The sequence below is a fragment of the Priapulus caudatus genome, unplaced genomic scaffold (genome assembly GCF_000485595.1).
Source record: "Priapulus caudatus unplaced genomic scaffold, Priapulus_caudatus-5.0.1 Scaffold423, whole genome shotgun sequence".
Classification (NCBI taxonomy): Eukaryota; Metazoa; Priapulida; class Priapulimorpha; order Priapulimorphida; family Priapulidae; genus Priapulus; species Priapulus caudatus.
Window position 1 is genome coordinate 50,837 of NW_014577484.1, and position 5,507 is coordinate 56,343.

The following is a 5,507-nucleotide window of genomic DNA, read 5'->3' on the forward strand; positions in this document are numbered from 1 at the left end:
TTGAATGCTAAAAAGACCGAGGTAGTACCCTTTAACATCCCGGATAACGTAGAGCTGACTACTCTCGACGGTGAAATATTAGCTGTCAAGGATGAGTTCAAGTACCTAGGCTCGTATGTCAGCTCGTCAGGTAAAGATATTGGCGTGAGAAAGGCCCAGGCTGTGCGTGCGCTCCACAAGCTGAACAACATCTGGAACTCAAATACGGCGGAAAGGCGAAAAAAGCGTATCTTTGTGGCCTCGGTAGAATCAATTCTCACCTACGGATGCGAGGCCTGGACATTAACAGTACGTGACGAGACCAGACTTGATAGATGCTCCACGAGTATGCTCCGAAAAGTATGTAATGTCACCTGGCAGGATCGTGTTCCGAATGAGGTGCTTCATGGGGAACTACCACCGCTCTCTTCTAAGATACGATCGAGAAGATTGCGTTTGGCGGGGCACTGTTATCGGCGGGGCACTGTTTGTTGGCGGGGCACTGGCATCTGTATGTGTCCGACACAGTAATGTTGCCGCGCACGACTTGGTTTTCTGGGAACCTCAACAGGGTCGGGCTGCTCGGGGCGGCCAGCGACTGACGTACATTGACCAACTCAGACGCGATACTGGCCTGCAGTCAGCCGATGAAATTCGGTCAATTATGCTCTAGCGCCATCTATCAACAACTTGAGCAAAACGGCACTATAGTTCAAATTTGAGCATTTTCACATTATGATAATTAATAAATTTCTATAAGTATAATAGCTCATAATAAGCAGGAGATATCAAATAATAATGTTACAATCTATTCTTAACATTTTGAGTTGACAATGAGTAGTTTTGAACAATGTTTATGTTCAAAACACCACACCGGAAAACCACCGCGAAAATGGCACACACTCGTTTTGTGTCTAGTCAACTTTGATTAACTCGTCCTGCTATATACAAGCACCTAGAAAAACGATCTTGTGCTTCTTTTAAAGTCCAGAAATAGGATTATAGAGTGCTGAGTGAATAAAATTATGCTGTTTAATACCCGTGGAGTTGCCGTGTTATTTATACTTTGATGGAAAATCTCGTTTGATAAACGGTTAGTCGGAAAAAACCAATTCAAAACCAAGGTAACCCGGTAATTACTTGGAAGCCATGTGCATAGATACATGTACTCGCGCGCGCGCGCGCACTCACACGCACGCATGCACGTACAATACACAACAGGCGAACACGGATGCACGTACTGTGGCTGCGATCGAGCGAGGCTGTGTAGAGATGAAGCCAGAGAAGTATAGGCGCAGCAGTAACACAGGAGTACGACTGCCGCGGCTGCGATGCGCAAACACAGAGCGGCGATCTCGTGCGCACGCTTCTCGCCTCCCTGCTGCCGACTTCTCTCTCTCTCTCGCGCGCGCGCACGCAGCCTCCCCCATCCCCTCCCCCTCCCCTTCCCCCTCCCCCTCTCCCTCCTCATCTCTCACGATTCGATGCTGCGCTAGTACTCACTCGCAGGACGTTTTCACTCTCCGTTGCCACGGCAACTGAGATCCACACGCACGCTACAGCCGGCGTGCAATTAGCAGCGGCTGCTGCTGCTGCGCGGGGCACGGAAGACTGAGGATGAGGGAAGTTGCCACCGCGTCATCCGCATGGCGACGCCTCATCCAGCTAAACGTTAGCGTAGACACGTTCGGGGATTCTGTATGGGGTCAATTCTAACATGGGGTCAATTCTAAATTGCGTTGCGAAGGAGTGGGGGGGGGGGGGTAAGACGGGACATGAGATGTCACTTCCGAAGGGGGGGGGTTTGATGAGTATTTTCGCAACAATAGCGAATAAAGTTCGAATATCGATAGATTTCCATCGTCGCCTCGTTTTCATTTCTGTGGATTAAGTTCTATCGGAATTTCCAAATAACTGGGATAAACAGCCGATTGACATTCTGTAATCCGCACGTTAGCGCTTGGTTGGCACTTGTATGAAGTACCATGTATTAGGAATCACTAAAATCCCTGAATCTATAAGTGCCAACTTATCATTCTTAAATGCTGCCTCATTGAGCAGGTAACTGAATAAGACAGATACCTGGAAATTGGCTGAAAACAGATGGGATGCGTTTTGCATGCGATGCATGGGATGCATTGGGATTGCATGCGATGGGTGGGGGATGGATGGCTGGATGGTGGGATGGATGCGATGGATGGGTGGATGGTAAATCTCGTTTGATAAACGGTTAGTCGGAAAAAACCAATTCAAAACCAAGGTAACCCGGTAATTACTTGGAAGCCATGTGCATAGATACATGTACTACGCTTTACTAAGCTATACTGAGTTTCTAATCACGGTATACTATCACTTGAGCCATAACGTCATGTACCTTATAGCAAAGGGACATTATAATAATTCCCTTCTTGACACACACACGCACGCACGCACGCACACACACAAACGCGTATGGAAGGCCATTACCGCCAAAACCTACCTATTTTAATCGCGCTTAAAATGTATTTTAAGCGCAATTGAATTCCAGCCAATCAGAACAGTGGTTTTTAATTGCGATTAAAATAGATTTTAAGCGCGATTAAATTCCAGCCAATCAGAACAGTGATTTTTAATCGCGATTAAAATAGATTTTAAGCGCGATTAAATTAGGTAGGTTATTATGGAAGGCCATTACCGCCAAAACCTACCTATTTTAATCGCGCTTAAAATGTATTTTAAGCGCGATTAAATTCCAGCCTATCAGAACAGTGGTTTTTAATTGCGATTGAACCAAGAGATTTATTTGCGAGAGAACCAAAGAGGGAGTGTTTGAGGGGGAAATCAACGTTGGCACGCTGAGCAAAAAACCGCTGGGCCAACGTTGGCAAAATAACGTTGAACTTGGGCCAACGTTGGCGCGCTGAGCAAAAATCTGTTGGGCCAACGTTGGCAAAATGACGTTGGGCCAACGTTGGCAATATGACGTTGGGCCAACGTTGGCAATATGACGTTGGGCCAACGTTGGCAATATGACGTTGGGCCAACGTTGGCCCGCCGAGCAAAAATCCGTTGGGCCAACGTTAGCAGCCAACGTTGGCCCAACGTTGGCATGGGCTGAAGACAGCCGTTGGGCCAACGTTGGCCCAACGTCAGCATGTTATCTGGGAAGTAACATATCCGCTATTAGGTGAGACTATATTTCACTATATTTTTTTCCAGATGTTCCAGATTATAAGCAATGATTTTGAAATAATTCCTTTAAATGTGAGCTTGCAAGTCTGTACCTGTGTCTGTACGTTTCTTTAGCAGGCTAAAACAATCGATATTGTAGCCTTGTGAAGAAACTATGTATGTATATATATTGCTCTAGGTAACAGCAGTAGTGAACATACCCTGGTGCCCGTACATGATTGTGCCTACAGCCTCTGCTGTTAGTGCTGCTGGACGGGAGTGCTGCGGCACTGGTCGTGACATGGTCTGCTGCGTCACGGGCGGCGGCGTCGCACTGTGCTTCACCGGGCCCGCTACTGACGCCTTAACTGCTGACCGGGAAGCTGTGAGGCTTCGGGCTGATCGTGGGTCGATGTTGTGTATTGGTGAGGCATTCGCAACCACAACGTCCTACACACAGAACGCACACCCTGGCTTGTAGTCAATACATGCTATTTCGAGGAAGGGTCTTAATCTATGTAAGAAGGGCCAAATGTAAATAAGCGGCTGGACTCTGGGATAGTTACGCTCACCAAAGTGCAATGCCACACATGAATGCAATCATATGTAATTGCCCTTGTACACATTTGACCGGTTCATATTACCACATATACATATTTAAAAGTGGCTAAAAATAGTTTACATATATTGGCATAAAAACGCATGAAATTTCCACTGAAAATCTGAACTGATTTCAATGAAACAAGTTGAGTATTGAGAGATATATTGTCGACTGACGTACTGAATCGGTGTCCTCATCGTCACTCTCTGTTGCCGCGGCAACGGCACCCTGCATCGCCAGCATCGGCTGTCCCATCTTTGCCATGCGCTGTATCCAGGGTTCGGATTTTGGCTGAAAATCTAATGGACAGCAGGACCACCAACTTCAGAAAGTTGGTGGTCCTGCACAAAAGTTGGTGGTCCGCTTATTTACTAGCAGTGAGTAACAAAATAGTATACAAAAATAACCATTGACATCAACAGCATACATGTAACTTAGGCTGCCAGGGTCTATGTCCCCCTGGGTACTGCCGGAACGTACCCTGGCACTATCTAATATGCCAGACCGTACTTCGCCTACTCCACTAACGAGTCTAGGAAGTCGCCTACGCCTACTCCCTAACCCTAATCCTAATTAACCTTAACCCTAACCCTAACCATATTAGATAGTTACCATATGGTACGTTCCGGTATACCGGACCGTACCCAGGGCACGTTCCGGCAGTACCCTGGGAGACATAGACGTACCATATGAGCTCAAGTGGCTAAAGTTTGCACAAAGTGACATCTAAATAGTAGGTACGCTGACAGGTAATGTGACAAAATGATATTATATACATAGAAATGTTCACTTTACGTTTCTAAGTAATAATGAGTTTAAACAATATGCTTTACATGCAAGCAACACAATATTTTCTTGTCCCAGGTAAGCTAACGAGCACCTTTATCAGCTCCACGTCAAAGATCAGAGTTAAGTTAAGTTAAGTTTTAAGTGGAGTTTGGATCGATGTACTAGATAAAACGCCCCGTTTTTCTCCAAATTCCCTATACCGAGTACTGTAGAATATGTGGTCAGATCTGCGTTTGCGCATGCATATATTACTCTATCTGCGAAAATAAATATCATTTTGTTGAAAGCATATACACGCATAAAGAAAGGGTTTGGCGTAATCTGACATGAAAATCCCTATTTCTACTAGAATAGCTTCCTTGTTATAATTAAGGCGCCCTTGTCTTCTCAATTTCGCCTATACATCTTGTATCTTCTTGTATCTTGGCTTCCTCTCTTGTATTTCACAAGGCACTCGATTCATTAAATTGCGGGGATTATCTAGAGAAAAAAAAGATTAGTTCTAATTCTCTAAATATTAGTGTTTCGAATCACCAGAATTTTCCGCACGTAATCTAACTCTGGTTTCAATAACCCGTGGTTGTCCCGGCCCTCTCCAGCCGTCTATTTGTTCACCATCCTTATATCTATTATAGCTATCACTTTTATATAAATGTTCCAAGTCCTCTTTCATATTCTTATTACATCGATTACACCTGTCGTCATTGAAGTTATTTCTAAAGTAACCTTTGAGCTCAATCATGCAAGTTTTACATTTAAATGCAAAACACGAGTCGGCAAATTATAATTCTTTCATATATTCCTTCAATCCGTATGTTTCAATGTTTATCATCTTGGAATGCCTCATCTTAGTGGAGTAGGCGAGGTACGGTCCGGCATATTAGATACCAGCAGTATGGTGGCCTAGGACTGCCATAAGGAAAATTTAAAAAAAGTAAAAAAATAAAAAAATAAAATAAAATGAAAATGAAATGAAAATGAAATGAAA